The sequence below is a fragment of the Peromyscus maniculatus genome, chromosome 14 (assembly GCF_049852395.1).
Source record: "Peromyscus maniculatus bairdii isolate BWxNUB_F1_BW_parent chromosome 14, HU_Pman_BW_mat_3.1, whole genome shotgun sequence".
Taxonomy (NCBI): domain Eukaryota; kingdom Metazoa; phylum Chordata; class Mammalia; order Rodentia; family Cricetidae; genus Peromyscus; species Peromyscus maniculatus.
In genome coordinates, this window is record NC_134865.1 from 70,326,346 (window position 1) to 70,334,440 (window position 8,095).

Below are 8,095 nucleotides of genomic sequence, written 5' to 3' on the forward strand. Positions count from 1 at the left end.
TGATCATAATGCATAGCATTTATCTATGAAATGGCCAAAGACATTTTAAAATACTGCTCCAGGAGTCCAATTGGTGAGAAAGAGGAGGGTTTGTATGAGCGAGAATTGTTGAGACCAAGATTGGAAAAAGTGCAACCATTTTTTTAAAAGTAGAAGTGACATACTATTTCAACTCCCAGCCCTAAGATGACTTATTTCGACCTATATTGCAAAGGAATTGCTCTAGGAACGATGATTCTGAAGGGTGCCCCAAAGTTGCCCCTGATGTGATTTGACCTACATGTTGTTAGTTGGGGGGAGGGGTATGACCCCACAGGAGAATGGCTCATTACTGCTCTGTCAGACTTCAGTAATGAGCACACTAGTCACCTTGGCAGGTAGGCATTATCCAGGTGGCCTGTCTGCCCCAAGGATGTGGGTTACAGAGATGTCCCATTGCTTCATTGCTAAAGATAAGTTGAGTCTGGGTAGCTTTCATCAAGGTGAAGCTACCTGGCATTCTGCGCGTTCTTAGCATCCCTCAAGGGGATAGAGATGCCAAAGGCCTGAGGCTGTTTTCTCTAGGTCTAAAGAGCCAGACACCTAAGTGTTGTTGGGTGTTAGCTAAAGAGCTGGACCATGCATGAGGTCTGGGGAGAGGCACTGGTTCTGGAGCCTATGTTGGAGAACTGCAGGAGCTAAAGGATGAGGTGGTGTGTTTGTAATGGTGGCATAAGAGGATGTTGATCCCAAAAGCTAACATACATGGAGCTCCAGATGGCGCAGGTGCTACGCAGCATGTTTTACCTTCTGGAAAACTCCTACTTACCCTCTGTCTGGGCTGCAGACCCACCACCTGCTGTAAAGGCCGCAGGTGCCAGAAGCCTCCGTCCTTAGACCCCTCTGGGGCTAGACTATGTAAGTGACTCCCCCACCCCAATTCTCACCCAACGTCCAGCCACCTCATAATGCAAAATGAATTTAGTTCATCTGGAGGAGTCCACTAAGTCTTAGTAGTTCTAACACTGTTCAAAGGGCCAAAGTCCAAAGTATGCCTTGAGATGTGAGGTAATCTCTCAATTGTAAGCCCCATAAAAGAGTTTTCATCTTTTCTGTTTACAGTGGCACTGAGTAAACACCCCTATTCCAAAGAGAGGATACCAAGGGAACATCAGACCAAAACAATCCCAAAGCCCCGTCACATGTGAACACCAGGGTTCAGGTCTACAAAACGGCAGCTGTTCCCATACCAACCATTCACCCACTCCCCCCGTAACTCTGGAAAAGGGGAAGGTTCCCAAATGTTGTGGAGAATCGTCACAAAGGCTAGACTAGACGTAGGAGTGATGTCTGGGGTCCTTCCCACTAACTTGTAAGCTGACTGGGACCAGGAACTTCGTTGCCTCTGTCTTTGGAGGCCCCGAACCTGGCACATGAACTCTGGGCCCGCAGCTGCTGCAGGGAATCCAGGAGTGTTAGCCAGGCCCTACTCACAGCAGGTGAGAGTGGAGCCCAGCGCCAGGTTGGGGCTCTGCCTGAATTGCCTACCCTTGCCTCTGCTAAAAACCTAAGCTTCACATATGATGTTATGGAAGAGTCTAATCCACACGCAGCCTGGAACGTGAGGCTATTGGCACAAGGCAGGAAGTTACTGAAGTTTGGACAGGAAATCTGAAGACCAAGAGATTGGTAGCAGGCATCTTGCCGGTTCAATAAGCATTGGCTTAATTTCACTGTAGACCGACCTTTTCAAGGACTCTGTCACGCCTTTGTAGAGAGATGTGTGGGGACTCTGAGAAGCCCAAGAGTTCAGGGGCATCGCTGATCCCATGGCCCCATCCAAAAATGGGTGGTTTCAATGGATCCTTGGAATGACTGTTTGGACGTCGGGGAACTAGTACGAGCAAAGCAGGCAGTCCTGATGCTAATTCCATTACCAACTGCTCCACAAACAAAATGTCCCCAGATGTGACCTCATCTCCCTCTTGCCCCAGTGCAATCCAAGTCACCCCCACGTCCCACGAGGAGGACTTTTCCCCCTCCTCCCAGTCTTGGCCTTCCTCCCATCCCTTGCTTTCACCAGCAGCTCAGAGATCTTTGAAAAGAGTTTGGTTGGGTTGCTGCTTTTCCTTGCTGCAAATCTGTAAGTCCCTTCCCTTCGTCCCCCCAACACACACCTCTGCAAGTCAACGCCAAGCCTCTTCTCACTGCCACTGAGCTGGCTCCTGATCTCTTCTGTCACCTCTCTCCTGTCACCCCCTCCTCTCGTCCCCTACCCTCCAGCCATATTGCCTGTGTTTCCAGCCCCTGGGATCCATTGAGTTTTCCCTCTGCCCAGAAATGTCTACAGCTCTTCCTCAGACTGGCACCTTCTCACCACGTGCACCCATTTCTAACACCCACTGGCTGTCTGTTGCTAGAGCCTCCTGCTACAGAGATTGTCTGCTCTACTTAATTGGTTACATCATTATTGTACCGAAAAGGTGCATGGGAGGAAAGCCCTTACTTGGTCAAGTCCATCCCTGTGTTCTAACCTAGAATATTGTGACATCATCATGAGTACTGGGTGAGGAGATTGAGTTCTATGGGGATCCAGCTGTATCATAGGTTTAAACGTTCTCCAAACTCATATGGTAAAAGCCCTTATACACCTATAACATTGGTGGTGGTGGTGGTGGTGGTGGTGGTGGTGGTGGTGGTGGTGGTGGTGGTGGTGGTGGTGGTGTGGGTGGTGGTTGAAAATACATATGGCAGAGAAAAAGCCCTCACTGAACAGTGTTCTTTCTGCTATTAATGTTTTGTAAACTACTTGATTCTTAGTCAACTAGCTCTGCTCAGTGAGATAAGTTATCATTCACATTTGTGTCTCCTGGGTGGTGGCAATGAAACGTCTTGGTGGGCTTCTCCTGTTTCTGTGACTATTCCTTGTAGCATACTTACAGAGTGCAAAGCTTCAGAGTAGCTATGAGAAGCATGGCCCCGGTTTGCTCCTCACCCGCCTTGGCCTATGGGAAGACCACAGCTTGAGTGGGAAATTCAGTTCATTGAGTAAAGCCAGTGGGATTTGGGGGCTTACATGGTACTGTGTCATAACCCAGCCTGTCCTCACTAATGGAATGGTGTATGTATTTTGAACTCTTACTGCATTCCAAGACTTTTGCTTGCATGATCTTTGTTCTTTTCAGTGTTGTATAAGGTCAATTTGATTATTATTCTCATTTCACAGAAAAGGGAACAAAGAGATGAAAAAGAATGAAGAACTTACTCAAAATCTGTTAGACAAAATGGAAGATTTTCAAATCTGACTCCAGGAAGTCTGACCTCAGAGTCCAGGCTTCTCATCACTGAACCACACATTTAAGCAACAGTCTATTCCATGCCTCCAGTTGTTTCAATCGTAAAGATAAAGCATCAAGTCCCACTGACATGAAGAAGTCCCTCCCCATGGCTATCCTAAGAACATCTTTGAGATAAACCCACTTAAGGGGATGCTGCCCTGACGGGTTCCTCTTTGTCTTTGAAGCACTAATTGAATGATGCTGGAAGCAGTTCTCTTACTTGGAGTCTGCCTGCCATCCTGCCCGCTAATTTTAAAATGTATGGATCTCTCTGCTTTAGACCCAAGGCCATATTGATTCTGGAATATGCGCCACTAATTGCTGAGTGCCTGCCTCTAAGAAGCAAGAATAGGGGGAGAGAGAGAAAAAAAAAAAAAAGCTTGCATGTCAATATTTGTTACTAACCTTGACAAATAATCATTTTAAGTGATGGTGACTTTTTCCTCCTCTAGAGCTTTAATTACTGACTGGCACACACTGCAATCATTTTGTTCTTGCGTGTGTTTAATAGTCTGTAATCCATTTTAATTACATTCTTTGCTTATCAAGATCAGGCTTCCAAACAAGGGTAGGACAAAATTTAACTTCTGCCTTTTCTCTATTTCCTCCTCCTAGTCGGAGCCTCAGAAATATAACAGGGAGTTGAAGCCAGCTTTAAAGATAAAGTCTGCTCTTTGCACTTAAAGCAAACAAACGGGATGATTCCAAAGAAGTCTCCGTGTGCCTTTTCCAATCTGGTGGTTCATTGACGAGAAGAGATGGACACGTTTGCTTCCTCCATTAAACTCGGAATGAGAAACTTGTGGAGAGAACTTTGAAAGGCTATAGGAGGGAGAGAGAACTCTCTTTTTTCTTTCGTCTGGGTGGTAAGTGAAAGGGTATCATGTTAAAAATCCATTGACTTTGTGCATTTTATGTTTTATATAGTTTTCCATACATAAGCTACAATCCCATGAAAATCTTATATAATTTTATATAATATAAAAAGTCCACCACACAGGACTGGGTTTTCGGGGTTGCTTTATCATTTAAGGTTGGCTAATCCCTTCTTGTGTCTCCCTAACATCTAACATTCTCATTTACTAGATGTGGGCCCGCTCGAGAAGGAAATGGAGGGACCTAGACCCATCACACAAGAAGATCCTGTGACTTACCTAACAGTGCCCATGCACGACTTCCCAGGCAGTGACTGGGAGATTCAGCCCAAGACAGACTAGAAAGCAGATCTGGAAAAACCTCAGCCAGTTCAGACAGAGACGCAGAGAAACACTGTCCACCAAAGGAGTGCCACCCTGAACAGGCACAGACAGAGCCAGGGTGGCCATGCTAAGTGCCTGGCTCCAAGCTCCCTGAAGGATTGTGGTTCAGAGCCAGAAGCCATAGGAATCGCAGTTGGTTTTGTTTTGTTTGTTTGTTTGTTTTATGAAAGGTGTACTATAAATAATGTTACATTGAGAGAGGAAATGCCCTTTTTTGGTGGCCAGTGAAGCTTTCAGAGCTGTCGACCAGATTCCACGCTTGACTCCAGACACACAGCGGGCCTGACTACCTTAAGTGCCTTTCAATCTCCTAAACTGTCCCTTTGTCCTATTATTGTCTCTGGGCCATTTTGAGACCATTTAATTTTATTCACTAGAACTTCTTTTTAATTTTTCTTTCTAATGAGAGATTCCAGTTTTGTGCAGACATCCGACCCGGGCTCCCTCCCACCTCCCACCCCCCTACTCCGCATCCCGCACTCCCTCCATTCCCCACCCCCACCGCCGCTCTCTTTATGGTCAACTGCGTTTCCTGTTTCCGTTGCTTCACTTCTGTGACTAGCTCCATTCCTCATCAGAGTGAAGAGTTCTGCCCCGGACACACCCTTCAGCCAGAGACTTCCGCAGAGCCTGCTGCACCGCCCCCCATGGAGAGTGACTGGAAGTACAGAGAGCTGGAGCCCTGGAGCCGCGTTGCCACCCTGAGCAGAGAGCTTGGAGCTATTAGGACCTTTATGGGAAGCCTGATAAATGAAACTAACCTGGTAAAAGACAAGGGCAGGACCCAAGACGCCGTGAGGGCGTCTAAACCTGGAGTCGACGTCTGAATCCAGACCTGGCCTCCTCGATTGTATCTGTGCCCAAAGTTCTTTTTCCTTAAGCCCTTCTGAGTTGCTTTCAACTGACTTTGTTCTAACTAGAGTCCAACTACCAGGTTTTAAAGCTACTCATTCGGAGCCCCCCCGCCTCGTTTTATTTGCCAAAGTCCCTGGAGTAACCATCAAATTAGTCCCAGATGGTTTATTAACATCAGCCAAGTGCTTTCAAAATAAAAATAAAAGCAGTATTTTTGTTTTAATTAATGCACAGTAAGGTTCCTCCTCTCTATAATACCACCAAACACACACACACACACACACACACACACACACACACACACACACACGAGAGAGAGAGAGAGAGAGAGAGAGAGAGAGAGAGAGAGAGAGAGAGAAAGAGAGAGAGAGAGAGAGAGAGAACATTTGAGAGCTTCTGCCTGTATTTTGTTTGTTTTTTGTGGGTTTTTTTGTTTTGTTTTGTTTTGTTTTGTTTGTTTGGTTGGTTTTTTGAGACAGGGTTTCTCTGTGTATAGCTTTGTGCCTTTCCTGGAACTCACTCTGTAGCCCAGGCTGGCCTCAAACTCAAACAGAGATCCTCCTGGCTCTGCCTCCCGAGTGCTGGGATTAAAGGCGAGCGCCACCACTGCCCGGCTTCTACCTATATCTTAACTGAGGTCTTCCTTGGAGAAACAGCATGACAGAAGGGTTTTTGTCTGTTTTCCAGATGAACACTGGCTCCTTGAGGGTGGAGATACGGAGCATCCACGTTCCCCGGCCCTAGCACACAGCCAGACAGGAAGGGGTGGTTTACCCAACTTGCACTTGACAATGTCTCGTTGCTCTCTCCAGCCTGAGGAAGAAAAGTACTTTCCTACACCATCTAGCTGTGTGTTACTCATCAGGATCCTGCAGAGAGAATGTCGACCAGGGCCTCCCAGGAAGTAAGTCAGCAATAAAACTGAACCATCCGGGGACGCATCACAGACCTCAGTCTCCTCAGCCACGTTCTCCTCTCTTTCATCACCGTTTCTCATCCTACTTCACTCTCCCCCTTCGTTTCTTTTTTCCTTCCTCTCCAAGTCCCCTGCCCTTACCTGTAACTCTGCTGCAAATGTGGGAGGTACTCTGGGCCTTCTATGCCTTTTTAAGGGAGCTGGAGCTGCCCTGTACCCACAATTCAAGACCTGTACTGTGTGAGAAAGATTCCACAAGCAAGGACACTTAGCTAGGGGAACTCAAGGCTAAAAAGTGATGTGCACATAAGAGTGACAGGTTATTCTGTTTCGTATGTGTGTGTGTGTGTGTGTGTGTGTGTGTGTGTGTGTGTGCGCGCGCGCGCACATGCCTGTATGTGCATGTGTGTGAGTTTATGTGTGTGCAGGCACATGTGTATATGTGGGTGTGAATGCACATATACACATACTGAAACCAGAGACCCACTGTCACTAGGTGTTACTCAGTTTCTCCTTTTCTTCTCTTTCTCCTTCCTTCCTTCTTTCCTTCCTTCTTTCTTTCTTTCTTTCTTTCTTTCTTTCTTTCCTTCCTTCCTTCCTTCCTTCCTTCCTTCCTTCCTTCCTTCCTTCCTTCCTTCCTTCATTTCTTCCATTTGAGACAGGGTCTCTCTATGTAGCCCCTGCTGTCCTGGAACTCTCTATGTAGACCAGGCTGGTCTCAGACTCACAGAGCTCTGCCTACTTCTGCTTCCTGAGTACTGGGATTAAAGACACTACACCACCATACCAGAATCTCTTCGGAGACAGAATCCTTACTAGCCTGGAACTTAGCAAATAGTTGAGGTTGTCTGGCCAGGGAAACCCTGAGATGCACCTGTGTCTGCCTCTGCCTCCCTAATGCTGGGGTTACAAGCAGGCAATGCCACACCCAATTTTGTTGTTTAGCTTTGTTTTGACATGGGTTCTGAACACCAAACTCAGGTCTTTATGCTTGCAAGACAAGCACTGACTGAGCTATTTCTTAAGTGTGTGAAGCAAATTCCCCAAAGCTCAAAGGTACAAAACAACAACAATTTTACCATTTCTCATTGTGGTGGTGGTCTGGGGCGGGGTCAGCAAATTGGGAAGAACCAATGAAGCAGTTTGTTCCTAGTCCAGATGTCTAAGGCCTCATCTGGAAAACACTGACGATGGTGGCCGGACTCCTCTGAAGGCATGTTTTTGTGAATGGCTAGGGATGACTTTGGTTGTTGGTTTAAAAAAAAAAACCTTAATGGGACAATTGACTGGAACACTTACATATGGCTTCCCCAAGGTCTGGGCTTCCTTACCACTTGGTGACTGGGTTGTGAGAATAAAGGGAAGAGAGGAGAGGGGAGGGGAGGGGAAGGAAGAGAGAGAGAGGAGGGAGGAGGGAGAAGGGGAGGGAGGGCTCATGAGAGAGACAGACAAAAACAGAGAGACTACTTTCTTTTATTACAGGTATCTCTTGCAGGCCACAAGAACATATTATAAAGATTCAGCTGTACATTAAAGCTATACCTAGAAATTTCCAAGGCATTTTTCTAGAGGAAGCCATTTATCAAGGAATATTGGGTGTTATTCAGTTTTTAGTATTTCAGCTGTCTTCTGCTGTGAAATTCTTATGGGCCCATATACTACTAGATCATATTGGCAAACAGCTAAGCTTCTCAGATGCTGATCTGCTAGGTAACTAACACCCCTGCAAGAGACACCTAGGAGACAAG

The 8,095-nt window shown here is 46.5% G+C and overlaps 1 long non-coding RNA gene across 3 annotated transcripts; it reads left to right on the top strand.

The window, feature by feature from the left end:
• The first annotated feature begins 1,328 nt into the window (after positions 1 to 1,328).
• On the top strand, positions 1,329 to 5,636 carry LOC121822448 (uncharacterized). 3 transcript variants are annotated; one of them, XR_006063565.2, is made up of 3 exons: positions 1,329 to 1,478; positions 3,933 to 4,183; positions 5,155 to 5,636. It is a non-coding gene; the product is annotated as an uncharacterized LOC121822448 (long non-coding RNA). The 3 variants fall into 3 exon arrangements; XR_013044457.1 differs by lacking the exon at positions 1,329 to 1,478 and adding an exon at positions 2,554 to 2,612; XR_013044458.1 differs by lacking the exon at positions 1,329 to 1,478 and adding an exon at positions 2,881 to 3,100.
• The last annotated feature ends 2,459 nt before the right edge of the window (positions 5,637 to 8,095 follow it).